Below are 15126 nucleotides of genomic sequence, written 5' to 3' on the forward strand. Positions count from 1 at the left end.
GCAGAGTGAGCGAGAGGGGGTGGGGGAGAATCCCAAGTAGGCTCCACAGTGTCAGTGCAGAGCCTGATGTGGGGCTGAAACTCATGAACCATGAGATCATGACCATGGACGCTTAACCGACTGAGTCACCCAGGCTCCCCAAGAAAAAGAACCACTTTTATTTTGTGTGGCAGAAAATGGACACACACTTTTGTATTCTGGAGATATTTTTGTTGATATTTTTAAAGAAATATGATTCCATAAAGATAGATTTATTTAGGTATTTATAGAAGAGCAAATAGCTTAAGACAGGACTGGTATCAGAAGTAATGCTCTGGCAAAGGTAGTTTTCATGGAGGGCCAGGTGTTCATCAACTCCATGACATTCAATGGAGAGATTGCATCATTTTTTGAATAAAAAGACTAAAGAACTTTACCAAATACACTGAAAGGATGAACAGAGGAATTAAGGAATTAATAATGTTTGGAGAGAAGGGTTAGTCCAAAACCTAAGTTTTCCAAATGTCTACTTTGAGGCATACCGGACTGGACCATGGAAAATTAAAGGTCAAATTTTAGAATACCACCCCAAGAAGTGGTTCTTCATCCAGAATTTCAGTAACTGTCAGTAACAGAAGAAGTAACAGTCCTCTGATGCAAGAAACAAGTGCTGAGCCCTCAGCCATTTCTATATGAAATACTACTAAACACTGTCCTTCTACTTCATCCAATTCTGTGCTTATGGGGAAAAGTTTACCAGTGTTCCGGGAATGCTGTTACTGAAAAGGCGTTACTGCAGATGAATTATGGCTATTAGCATTAGCAGAGTGACTTCTAACTTCCGATCTCTTGTGAATTGGATCTACGTAAATCAGCCTCTTCCAGGCTTTGAGACATTTGTCACCTTTGAGACACTGATAAGACTGAGAGGATCTGTTACAAGCAACTATGCAGTGTTTGGCTACATAGAAGACAGTTTCCTGTCTTCTGCTTAATGACCCTTTACTCAATCCTCTTTAGAAAGTTAACAGTATATGACCTCAGAAAATAATCAGCTGAGGTTTGGAACTTATGTATGACCTTTTTCAACTATAATTTAGCTTGTTCTATCTAGAAAGGGGAAAGTTTTATAAATGATTCTAAAAAGTGTAAGTCTCTTGCCAAGGAAACTGAAAGTTGCATGAGCCACTCTTGCTATTTCGATAGATGACATCATAGTTACGTTTTTTGAATGTGTATTCTTTTCCCAAATGCCCAGAAAATTATATGATTTAAAGATGTTTAATTAGCATTTATTTCTTTGGTCAACTCACTAGGGGGACAGGGACCCAATTTTTGAGATAACAATAATCTACTGAAAAAATACATATTTTTTTTGAATAACACTTTTAGTGCAGTCCTTCAACAAAACATAGATTTTTTTTTTTTTAATGGCTGAGTTATACTCTTGGAAAAGGAATTTATAGTGGAAATGCTGACACAACTTTAGCTCCTGTATGGTGGTGTGAACTCGCTGCTATAATAATTAAGCAATTAGGCATGACAGAGAGTGTGAGTTTCCTGAGATAATCACATCCGTGGGGCATTGCAAGTCATGATCCAAAGATAAGTGTTTTTACTCTCCCAAGGGTGTGATTATCAGATGATAACCACACCCTCTGGAGAAGACTTATGACTCATAAAAAATCTTTACTATAAGAGAAAAAATGATTATACTGCTGTATGCAGATGAAGCTGGCCATGGAGACTGCTGTGTGTTTGCCACAAATTAATTAAGAATTGCAAAATACACACTGCTTTAACAGTATCCAGCATCAATCCTGGGGACTGGTTTGCTTTCTCATTGTGGTTGAAATATAGAAACGAGAGAAGAACTCTCCACTTCCTTAACTTCAGAAAGAATTGAGTGATTGATTAAATGAATCATAAAGATCTTATCACTAAGCCTTTTTATTGACTAGGTGTTATCGAGTATATCCTAAGACAGAGTCTCTTATTACTTAAATTACTCACTTTGAAGTAATTTGGTCACTTTAGAATAATCAATGACTTAATATAAGAGTATTTTGTATCTTAGGACCCATTCATCATTCATTCATTCATTTCATTCCAATACCTAATAATTACAAAATGAAGCAACTATGCTGAAGACATAAAGAAGCTAAAAATCCATTTTCTGATAATGGAATACACACATGTAAATAATTATAATACAGAGAAGAAAGTGCCATCGTGATGGTGGCAGAAATGTACTAAGAGAGCCAACAAGAGAGTAATCTCATCTGGGGAAGTTTAAGAAGGCTCGTAGACAGAACATATTTAATCTGGATAAAAAAAATATAGTAGCTACTACTTGTGGAGCATTTGCTGTGTGTGTTGGGCATTATGCTTAGCATTTTACTTTTGTAATCTCATTTTAATCCTCACAACAGCTATGTTGAGGTGAATGGTATTTCTCTTGTGTTACAGATACAGAAACTAATACTCAAAGTGGTGATATGCCAAGCTCAAGGTCAGATACCTAGTCAAAGACGTGCTAGGATTAGAATAATGGACCCTTTACCCTTTATCAAAATTGCAAAATATAGCGGCATTCTTGTTGATGTCTGAGTCCCACACGAGGCAGAGCATTCCAGGAAGAGGAAATCAACGATGTAAAATGGCGAGACTCATAAGAGCATAGCATGTTCCCTGGCCATTCTCTGCAGCTGGAATCTATGGTGCATGGGTGCTCAGAGTGATAGGAAAAGAGGCTGGAAAACTTTGTTTTAAATTTGGTCCAAGTTGCAAAGGAGCTTCAATGCTTTGCTAAGCAGTTTGCAAGATTGTCTTGCAAGAATCTGTCTGCCTCATTGATTTCAAGGTCAGGTAAATTGGTCAGCAAACAATGAGAATTCCTTCTCTCGCTTTTATCTACCAAGGTCAAAAACACTTCCTAGGAATCCATATGATGTAACAGTCATTATAAAAGAGATATGAGTCAGACAGGTCCAGTATTTGCCCTCTTTAAAAATAATTGTTAGGGCGCCTGGGTGGCTCAGTTGGTTAAGTATCTGACCCTTGATTTCAACTCAGGTCATGATCTCACAGTTTGTGAGTTTGAGCCCCGCGTCAGACTGTAAGTTGACAGTGCAGAGCCTGCTTGGGATTCTCTGTCTCCCTCTCTCTCTGCCTCTCCCTACCCATGCTCTTTGTCTCTGAAAAATAAACATTAAAAAAATAATACAAATAATAGCCAGTTCTAATTTTGCAAAGCTCATATTGGGCATCTTTAAGTTTCTTCAAAAAAGGTAGAGGCACTGAGAAAATAAGATGAATTTTGATTCAAAAACTAAACATAACTTGCATTGTACTTTCAGGATGTAAAAGTGGCTGCTCTAGAAACTAGTTATAATAGAAACTCTGTGAGAGCTAGGCTTGTAGCCATGCTGATGCTGCAGAAAAAAAGCATAAAAAGAATGTATGTATAAATAAGAATGAACTGGTATGTAGAAAGCATGAGAGTCTCTGAGAGGTACAAAGCTGTATAACACAGCCTTTGAGGAGTTTGTGATCTGGGTGGGAAACAAAACAGGAATATTTTTCTGGCAAAATGCCAGGGGAAATGAGAGTTATACATTTTTAACTATTTGCTGGAGTGTAGATAGAAAACTACTTGGCTGACTTTTTTTTTAGAGTAGTAGAATTTTTTTTAATGCTTCTATTTATTTTGCGAGAGAGAGCCTGAACAGGGGGAGGGGCAGAGAGAGAAGGAGAGAGAATCCCAAGGAGGTTCCGTGCTCAGTGCAGAGCCTGACATGGATCTTGATCTCACTCACCAGTGTGAGATCATGACTTGAGCCGAACCAAGAGTTGGATGTTTCACCAACTGAGCCACCCAGATGCCCCAGAGTAGTAGAAAATAGTAAACACAAGAGAAATCTTTCATTTGATATGTAAAATGGGCCTTCACTTAATATAACTTGGATAGCATGGTATTTTGAGTGAGGTGCAATTTTTAATTCTGCATATATTCCCTGTGTAATTTTCTCCCTAGAGTCTTGAATTTCATTGTCCATCTTGTAAAATATAGTCAATCGTTCCCAAATCACAAAATGGCTGATAATGTATGAAATGATGTGTCTAGCTTGGTGGCCAGCACAAGAGAAGCCTTCATTAAATCATAGCTATCATGATGATGATCATAACACTATGTGACCATTACTGTACAAGATACTAGAGATTTAAAGATGAGTGAGGAATAGCCACTCTTAGCGTTTGCTGATGGTTTCTGATTGTTGTTAGTTCCTGAGTGCTTTAACATTCTTTGTTGTTCTGTGTATATCTCTGCAAACAGTCCCTTTGTTAATTTTTTAATTAAATACTTCAGAATGTAACTTCTCTTCCATGCTAGGACTTTGATGGTATTTATAATTTAAGAGTGCACCTTAAAAACTTCAATCTATTTTATATATAAGAATATTGTTCTCAATTGCCTGTATTTGGTAAAATTGCCTCTTTAGGATGCCTCTTTAGGATGCTATGTGATGCTTATCCTGGAGACTTTATTCCCCTGCACACATATGTGGACCTCAGCAGATTCACTGTTCCCCTGGCTGCCAAATTCCCCAGGTGGACCCAAGTCAGATGAATTTTTATGGTTCTCCCAGGGGAGCTTCAAAGACTACCTTCATCCTAATAGAGGCAACCTCCAGGACATGCTTTCGTTCTTCTGGATGAAGACCATCTTCTCCATCTGTAGAAATAGAAATCGAGCTAAAAGTTGGAGGGAGATTTCCTTCAGATCTTAGCAACCCTACCACCGCCCTCACGACAGATTCCTGAAAACATCAGCCGTGTGTACTCAAATGAATTCCACCCCTGATTATTTTCTATTCTTTGTATGTCTGCTACATATGTTTCTTCAGTGCCTTATTAATTAAACTCCCCTAAAAGGAAGATGTGATAAGGCCAAATAACAAAATCTGAGATACCTGAAGAGGAACATCCCACAAGCTCCAGAAAACATATTTATTTGGGCCTCTGGAGTTCTCATGGAGTCACTGGGTATCCTTGAACAGGGAGAGTTTTGGAAAGAAAATGTGAAGAATGTGCAAACCCTGAGCTAGTTAATGGGCCCGTCTGAAATGTGGTTTATTCACATGTAAAGTGGAAATACCACTTACCCTACTCGGTTGCTGAGAAATTATAAATGAAGAAACAAACAAAACCAAGTAAAAGATATATCAACATGTTGGCACAGATCTGTTCAGCAACTTAGAACTATCATTACTATGACTAAAATTTTCATGATGTAGCCTTCTTACCCTTTCACAGGGGTTCTGCCTGGATGTATTTTAAACTGTAGCTGTCTCAGGAATGGATTTGGTGAGGTGAGGAAGGATAGTTTCAGTTCATATCAATTGCCAGCCTTAACTGAGCCCATAGAATGTATCACACACTACTTTGAACACTTTACTTTTATTATCTCATCTACTGATAAAAAAACTTTAAGGTATGTTGTGTTATCCCCCTGTTATACATAAGGAAAAAGATACAGAGAGGTTAAGTGACTTGCCTGTGTTCGTGTGACTGGTTAAGAATAGAGGTAGGATTTGAGTTCAGGTAGTCTGACTCCAGAGCCTGAGTTCTTCACCAGGAAGCTCTCCACTTCCCAAGACCTGTGGAGGTCCTTTGAGAAGCAGAAGTTGAGACACTGCCTAAAAACAGTAGATCCTGAAGTCAAAATTACTAACTTGAGAAATACAGCTACTTAAAATCTTTTCTAGAATAAGACAGATGAAAACATTGAGAAAACTGTTTCTTGGGGTACCTGGGTGGCTCAGTTGATTAAGAGACCAACTCTTGATTTCCATGGTTCATGAGTTTGAGCCCCATGTCAGGCTCTGCACTGTTAGGGATTTTGAGATTCTCTCTCTCTGCCCCTCCCATGCTCTCTCGCTCTCTCTCTCTCTCTCTCTCTCTCTCAAAATAAGTAAAATAAACTTTAAAAAAAAAAGATAACTGTTTATTTTTTCAGGTATGACATTAGGAAGACCCTGAGAAAAAAGCACATATTCAAAAGAGTTTAAATTTTCTTCAAATTGCTTAATTGAAGATGAGGTTTGTCTTATTTATTTTAGATCAAGGTTTGTGTCTTACTTAATTTAGATCAAGGACAAACAATTCTGGGGAGGATTATGGAATCTGACTTTGCATAATCTTTCTATCCATTGCCTTTTTTTCATTTGCCCAGATCCAAATAAAATATAAGCATAATATTACATAATTTCTCAGACTCAGAAATATATTAATAGTTTAAGAAAGAGAATTAAAAGATTCTGAACAACTTACAGAGCTAAATGTCTTGTAACTATTTTCTCTCAATAGCTATTAGGACATAAATACATTTTGTTTTGTTTTTATTTTCAAGTCAGTGTATAAAAGTAGAGAATGCTAAACACTGAATATAGGTTGAGGGAATTAAGGAGAAGTTATCTTGTAAAGAAAATACTTTTAGGATATTTAAACAGTGTAAATTAATTGAATATAAATTAGTAATTTCCTAGAGCTAGGGGGAAAGAATCCTGGGAGTGACTGCTAATGGGAACAAGATTTCTTTTTGTAGTGATGAAAGTATTCTGGAATTAGATAATTATTGGTGATGGTTGCTCAACCTTGTGAATACACTAAAACAACAACAACAACAACAGTGAGTTGTACACTTCAAAAGAGTAATTATTATGTCAGGGGTTACGTATTGTATCTAATTTCTTAAATAATGCAAAAACTCAATTCTTATAGAATCCTTAGATGTGAAAGGTAGGACAGGTCACAGGAATGTAATTTTGGAGCTGGAATCAATAAAGGAAACTTACAAGAAAAAAAAGTTCATGAAGCTCAATAAATTGGAAGAATGCAATTAATCTGTGCCTACTCATGATTTAAGGGCAGTCTACTCAGAATAACCACATTTTCCAAAACAACAACAAATAAATTCCAAGTACTTAGGAACCCAGCAGAATGCTTAGACGACAACTATTCTGGAATATCCAAAATTATGTTTTCATATCTCTCAGAGTTCTTCACTTACTAGAAGCAATTGTAACTAAATACAAACAAAAGGATAAAATAAATACATGAAAGAGCAAAAGAAAATGTGTCCTGGGAATTAATGGAAGGTTTCCTTCAAGGAATGACCATGGACATAGCTCAGATTCAATCACTTCCTTGACTTGTAGCACTCTGCTTAAGAGTTGTATTCTTGCGGGGCACCTGGGTGGCTCAGTAGGTTAAGTCGGACTTTGGCTAAAGTCATGATCTCACAGTTCTTGAATTTGAGCCCCGCGTCGGGCTCTGTGCTGACAGCGCAGAGCCTGGAGCCTTCTTCATATTATGTCCCCCCACCTCTCTCTGCCCCTCCCCCCACTCACACTCTGTCTCTCTCTCTCACAAATAAATAAGCATTAAGAAAAATACATTAAAAAAATAGAGTTGTATTCCTGGAAGAAAGAGCATCGTTCTGAGGAAAGCAGAAAATAACCTGCATTGGCAGTCCCACTTTGGTTGCATACAGTTGAAGAGTCACTTGCTAGGGAACTCTAACCAAATGTCTGGAAACAAGGAGCAGCTCACCCAAAACACCCAATGTCAACCAGAACAACTGATCTTCAGAAAGCTCAACATGACCTGCTAGAACAGTATAGAAGTTAAGAGTTAAGCTGCTTGCTTTCAAATTCTGGCTGCTTCTTGTATGAATTACATCACCTTGGATCAGTTATTTAACTTCGTGTCCTTTAATTTGCTCATTTGTGAAATCAGAGTAATAGTATTACTCACCTCCTAGGGTTGAAACTTAGCCCCGTATCAGGTACCCAGTAGGGGATTTATATTTGTAGGTTATGATTAACATTGAAATATGAAAAATATATACTCTATATATAATATTTTCATTATAAAGTACCTATTTAGAAGTTTAGAAGGTTGTGGAATAACTATTTCTTATCAATAGATGATAAATCAAAATGATATAATTACAGACATTTAAAAAGATGAGTGGTTTTGCCTAAATCAGATTGTATTCCTTAATTTATACAAATTGGTGCATTTTACTTAGAGTTCTATAGAGAAGAAATAAATAGTTACTGTATTTGTTTTTGTTTTTGTTTGGAGAAAGTCCTTAACTAAATTCAAACTGTTTACCTTTTTATTTATTTATTTATTTATTTATGTATTTATTTATGTATTTATTTATTTATTTTGAGCTGATGTTGATTTAGTCTAGAAGGGAAGCTTCACAGCATCAGTATTAACATAATCATTTATATCCCAAAGAATGACACATGTATATATGTCATACATTACAAGATTTAGTTGGGGCTTACTGAATTAGCCCTAGTAACAATAGGGATCCATAATTTCACTAGAGTCATTAATCATTCCTACTCTTTTAATAAATAAACTTGACAGAATGGATTGTCATACAGGAGTCCATTTTCAAGTAAACATGATAAAGTAAACAACACAAATAGTGAGAAAAACACACTAGACAACCTGTATTTTTCAGTAAGCTTATTCTGTTGACTTACCTTTGTGGCTAGGTTCAGTGGAATCCTTACTTCTGTCCTTGAATGAATAGTCTCCTTTGCTGGCTTCTAAATTGTTATCCACAGCTGAAGGTTCTAAATGTTCTCATAGAAACAAAACCCATCACCTATCTCTGTATTTAGAGGACTGGCAAAGATAAGGCCCCATTCCCCTTCCTCTCCACCATACCTGCAGAGAAAGCACCTCTGACTGTTCTGTTCCCTCCCTTCCATTCAGAAAGGCAGCTTTTGGACACAGTGCACAGAGTGTTTTCCACTGAGCTGTTTGCATATTTATATATTATATATAAATTGAGTCTTACACAAACAAAACTCAAAGAAAATTCCACTAACCAGCCCTAGCTTTAGAGAACAAAATGAAGTAGAATAAATCCACAGGGAGAAATGGATTTATCCAAACACTTCTACAAACATAAAACTTCAGTCGTTTGAAAGGTACGACATGTATTCCGGAAGTAAAGGTTGATTTTAAAATAGAAGCTAGTGGCCCGAAAATACAACAAAAATTGAAAAATTATTGTTTAAAAACAATTATAAATAGGTGGTGATTGAAATTTAAATCTGAATATTCCCGTTAACTTTTGACACTAAGGACAAGTCTAAGGAACGCCATTTTCCCCCATCTTCACTATACAGGTATGAATGGAGAGAGAAAATGGTAATAGGAGCCTGGCTCTTGATCACATCGTCCCAAATCACTTCTGCAGCCCACCACAGCTCAGTGTTCTTCTGCATGCTCTCTTATCTATATAAAAAGTCAGCTCTATTGGGTGCTGCTGTTCCTTTGCCTGTTACATCCTAGTTCAGCTGTGTCTCACCAGCACTGGCCATCTTTCTCCAGGCACCTGGGGACATGGCCAGATCCTAGGGACTCTTCCAGTTGTTAAACAGAACAAGACCTGAAAGAAGCCATGTTTGGCTGCCCTAAAATTCCCTAAATAAATGCCTAAAATGAGGTGAGAAAATACTCTTCACTCCCATTTTGCCTTCTGTATTGCATTCTGCAAGTTTGGTTCCCAAGCAGGGACGACTATGTCCTCAAAGTTCCTCATGAAAACTTCTCTTTCTGCTCCTATGGGTAGTTGTCTCTCCATCCTGCTCAGACACCAGAATAAAGGATGGATTTTGATACAGATCGCAGAGAGCCCTCTTTATTCAATATTCATCCCCCCTTTTTTTTGACACCCTATCTGCTAACAATATTTAGTTATCTGAAGCAGTGCAATCCAGTGGGAATATGGCTACAGACAGAGTTTAAGATTGTATTTTTTAAACTGGTAGCTTTTCCCTAGAAATGTAGAGAGAAACAGATGGAATTAATTAGAATGCATTTTATTTAACCTATTATATTCTAAATATTATTTAACATCTAAAATACAAAAATATAAAATTATTAATACATTTTACATTTTTATACTAAGGTTTTGAAATCTTGTGTCTATTTTATATTTATAATACACCGAATTTAGACTAGTCACATTTCAAGTGCTCTGTAGCACGTGGCTACCGGTACTGCACTGGACAATGCAGCTGTAAAGAGCCTGGAACCCCATTCCACCTAGGTTGATGCTACAACAATTTTATTTCCCCATCAACACTATGCATAGATTGAAATAGCTATGCAACTTCTTGGAAAAACAGTAACTGACTATCGCTTAATCTAACTTTCATTTGTTAGGTACATGGATAGTTCATTTCTCATTTTTATACCCTTGCCTTTGATATCTATAATTAACATTGATATATTAAATTCAAGTCCTCCAGAGTCATAGACTGGATACATTCTTTAGCTATAGGAAGAGGCTGGGTCCCTTTATGACTTTCTTTGTAAAGGGGCATCAAAAGTTCTTCCTACCCAAAATTTATCATCAACAACTATGCCAAAAGTGACACTATCTACTGGTGCTAAAACATTATTTCATGATAAGGAGGTGGCTCTCCTGACCCAACTCAAAATTAGATCCCTACGGTTTATTTTTAGACATTTATATATTGCTCTGAATGAGTTTCATAATTCATTTAAATTCCCAAACTTGTGGCTAGCTGAGAACAAATTTTTTCTGTGAAGAGTGTTCAAAGATGATGAAGAATTATACATTAAATGAGGATATCAGGCTTTGAAAATCACACTTTTAGTGCCACTCTACAATAGGTCATGCTGAACATTAATGATTTGTTGTCTCCAAAGTAATATCCATCCCTTTGTGTATAAGGTGCAGATGGTGGAATGAAGGGATGGTGTCAATTCAAAGACAGAACTTCAAACTCTACAAATAAGTGATTCTTAAAGTGACACATATATATGGCTTTTTAACCCCTGTACATTTTTTTTAAGGAAAATGTCATCCCTGCCCTTAGCCATTTATTACTTGTTTGGAGCATTATATTGAAGAATTTGTTGACTCATTACCTGGCCATCTGATCTGAATCTTTAAGTTTAGCCTGGAGAAATAAATATCTAGAGAAGTCTAACCCATTTCCTATTCATATACGGTTTACTTGCATCATTTTAAAAAAAGAAAAAAAGTCTTACACCCCAGCTCTTTTTGCACTAAGAAGCAGGGTATCTGTGTCTTTGCCGGATGATTTAACAGTCACTAAGCAGCAGAAAAGAGTGCTCACCTCAGCAGATGAGAACGCAAAAGCTAGGTAACGTTGTCAGAGCACAGCTGGATGGTCAGGACATTGGCCAGTAATTAGTAACCACGGCAAAAGAACGAATTCTAAATGGAAGGATGGAAAGACCATGGCCTTTGGGGATTGAGTTTTCAGACATAATTAACACAAATCAAGAGACGGGGTTGGTTTGGCCAAAATACGGCGAGAGACATATTTTTCAGCTTTTTCTGTGTGAACCTCAAAATGTCTGCAAAAGCCCTTGGATGCATTTCCTTTCAATTCTTTCACAGCTGCAGTGTTCTATTATTGTTTTTGTTAATAATAACAACAGTAATACTTTTCATAGTACCTTTCTCCTGAAGTCTTAAGAACATCAGGCAAGGGCTTCCAAATTCTAAGAATAACGCTCACCTGACAAGCATTCCAAAATACAAAATTAGTGAAAAAGAATAAGGTGTTACCTTGTGATAGGAAACACTGGAGGGAAAGATGGTTTAGAACAAAGCAAAACAAAAATAACAAAAGAAGTTATCTGTTAACAACTAGTTAACATAGCAGACAAATTCATGCTTCTTTGGCCCAAGCTTTACTAGAACAAATTGGACATGTTAATGAGTAGTCATATTTGAAAGCCATCACATAAGACTTCCAAAAATTAAAAGATGTAACTGGTTTTACTTCCTCTAAACTCTAAACTTAGGCCAAGTGTTAAATACACCATAACCATAAGGTAAACTGGAAGGGAACCGAGCACTGGAACTTTTTACATGAACATTAAACAGAGGTTTAAAAAAGGATAAAGCAGATGGAAGGAGAACACTTCTTTAAAGAAAGTAGTTCCAGCTTGTGTTAGGTAGGTAGATAGTGCTTGCCTTGGCCACCTGAGATTGACTATTGAGATACTACCTGCTCTTTGTCTTGATTTTCAGATTTTTGAGACTACACTGAGTAATCACAGACCACATTTATGGGATGGCTGCCCCATGACAAGCTTTGTTCTGAGCACTTGACGTGGGTTATTAATTCAGTGTCACAGTCTCATGAGGTAAGTGGCTTTATTATACACTCAGCTTTTCATGTGAGGAATCCCACACACCATGAAGTTCAATGACGTGCCACACACCACATGGCCAGCAAGTAGTGCAGCTGGGATTTGAAAGGGTCTGACTCCAAAGCCCAACTTTTTAAACACAACACTATATGGACAAAAGTTTTAAGTGAAGTCTCCAGGAACTGAGGAGCCATAGCTGGTTTGCTGAAGCTTTTTACAGATGCTACATTAGAGGAAAAACCAACAATCTAGTTTCTATTTCAAAGAAGCAAAATTCTATCCAGGCCTAGTGACATCTGATTTTCGTTCCTCTCCATACTCCCTTGGCCAATGTGTGTTCCTTCTGTCCATCTCCCTAAATTCTTGCTCCACATCACATTATGTGTACGTTTGTATAAACTCTAGATATCATTCAATGAGTCATTTTAAGTCCTTAGGGTAAGCTTTAAAAATCAAAACAATGATTTACAAAATGAGGTAGAAATTAATAATGTAAAAATCTTGCATAAATATCTATATTGAGAGGGTTTTATGCTCTGACCTCAAATGAGAGCACAACTCAAGTGACGTTTGCCCAGGTATCAGACAGTTTCCCCCAGCCTGCATCAATTTATGTTCACCATTCCAAATTGTCTTATTGTTGGGCTGAAGTAATTATCAACTAAGAGACAAGAAGAGTCCAACAGAAGTTTGGAACTCTCACAATCAATACTGGTTGGCATAAAGTCCCACTGGGAAACAATGAAAAATGCACTTGCTAGATTTCTAACAATAGGTCAGATTATTGCTATAGCATTTCTGACTAATGCAAATGCTTCTGAATTGTGCATCGAAATATGTGCTGCTCTTTGTGTAGGGTAGTTGTTTTTGTTCCTCTGGTTTCTCAATATCATTTGGTAAGAAAAACGGGAATTAAAATTAAAACCTATGTTTTGACTTCTTCTAAGTAAGCTTCTTCATTAGCAATAATTAAAATGAATGTGCTGCCTTCCTATTGAGCCAAGATTTTCTGTTTGGTCCAACTAGGTAGAAATATGATACAAGACATCAATAACAGAAAGAATTGGAAAATTAAATAGCTTTCCAAATGAGCCAAAAATACCTAGCAGTTATCTTTAAACCTCAGCGTGGAGAATGGTAGAATGTGCCTGTCTACATCGTGTGACAGTTTTGGGGGTTTAATCCTCGTCTCCTTCAGAAATAGTCATAGGCCAGAAGGAAATGGATCAGTGAGCAATAAATGCCTTGAAAGATTTTTTACTTTCTCTTTAGGCAATGTGGAATCACTGAAGGATTTTAAATGGAATCTTGGTTATGAGTTAATTTTGGAAAATTCACTTTCCTAGAGGATGAATTGGAGAAAGCAAAGGCTAATAAACATGGGAACAAGTTGGAATGTAGTAGCATTAGTCCAGTAGTTCTCAGTGAGAGGCAGTTTTGCCCCTCTGGGGACGATTATCCGCATCTAGAGATATTTTTGGTTTTCACGACTGGTGAGAGGGGGTCCTTCTAGTACCTATTGGGTGGCAGCCAGGGATGTTTCTAAAAATACTACAATGCATAGGAAAGCCTGCCACCACAAGGAATTATTCAGCCTAAAACGTCAATAGTATCAAGGGTTGAGAAATCCTCTATTAGTGCATGCAAGAGATAATGAGAGGCTGACCCAAAGATGTGAAAAGTAGAAATATTTTTAGGATGTATAGTCATTCAAACTCAGTAAGTGGTCAGTGAGACATGTGTGGTCGGTGAGAGAAACTAAGTGGTCTTATAATGGGTATTCAACAGATAGCAGTTGGAGTTGTGGAATAGACAAGATGCCAAAGAGAAAGGGTGTGAGAGTGGAAAGTTACAAAATATTGAAGGAGGGTGAATGAGCCGGCATGGTTAGAGACTGAGAAGTCATGTTGGGAGATGAGGAAGGAGAATGTATTCAGTTAGTACATTTCTGCTAACCATGAATAGCCCCAGCTTTGTGTATCTATGCCCTTCCTGAGTTCTTTATTCTTATTAGTTATTAATCACACAAGAATTTCCTTTACGTGAAGAAGGAAGGTAGAGGGATGTAGAATTGCTATTAGGCGGGCATTTAAAAATAAACAAACATTCAAAAGAAATGATGTGAACACACTTTAATAAATAAAAACACTTGCTACATAAACTTCAGCAACAACTTCTAGCTGGCAAAAACAATTGTTTGAATAATTATAACTTGTAATGCAAGATGATAAAGTTTCATAGCTGAATGTTAGGTTTTAATGTATTTTTAAGCCCCTGTTTTTAGGAATGCTAACCTACTCTTTTTAAGAGCAATCTCTATAAATTATTGCAGAAAAGATATAAAATCTGATAGAATATTCAAATACTCTTCTATAACTCTGACCCAAAATTAATTTTACAGTTACTTTAGTCAGGAGGTAATTATGGATATGACAACACATCTTGAATTACCATACCTTGAAATAATAAATATCATGGTGGAAGATTGATCTCAGCCAGTAAGAAATAAATACAAGTCGTGTTTATCTTCTGTCACAGATGCTGTTTTCTGTTTCTTAGTAACATCTATCTTACCTAAATTTATTCTCTAACAAGTTATACAGTGATACTCATTAACCATAAATAGGTTAGCATTGTTATACATAACTCAGATGAAAAGGAATTAGCATCAAATTTGTTATTTCAGGTATCAAACCCAGCACATTGTTTGTATGCCCACTCTTGCTTTCAAATTCTAAAATGTGAGATTACATACGTGAGTTAGATCTTCATTTGTGATTACGGTAAATCCATTACCTCTGTCATTTATGCATCTGTTTTTCTTTTTCTTTTTTTTTTTAATTTTTCTCCTGGTCGTGAGTCCTGTCTTTTTGCCTCTTGTTTCTTTAATCT

General features: G+C 36.7%; 1 long non-coding RNA gene across 1 annotated transcript in view; it reads left to right on the plus strand.

Moving 5' to 3' along the window:
• Window positions 1-12438, plus strand: part of LOC128312238 (uncharacterized) — a 98119-nt gene extending 85681 nt beyond the window's left edge. The window contains exon 3 of the long non-coding RNA XR_008291261.1: window positions 12113-12438. This is a non-coding gene — a long non-coding RNA (uncharacterized LOC128312238). The remainder of the gene's footprint in view (window positions 1-12112) is intronic.
• Window positions 12439-15126: the final 2688 nt, after the last annotated feature.

This window comes from Acinonyx jubatus, chromosome D4 (assembly GCF_027475565.1).
Source record: "Acinonyx jubatus isolate Ajub_Pintada_27869175 chromosome D4, VMU_Ajub_asm_v1.0, whole genome shotgun sequence".
Lineage (NCBI taxonomy): Eukaryota > Metazoa > Chordata > Mammalia > Carnivora > Felidae > Acinonyx > Acinonyx jubatus.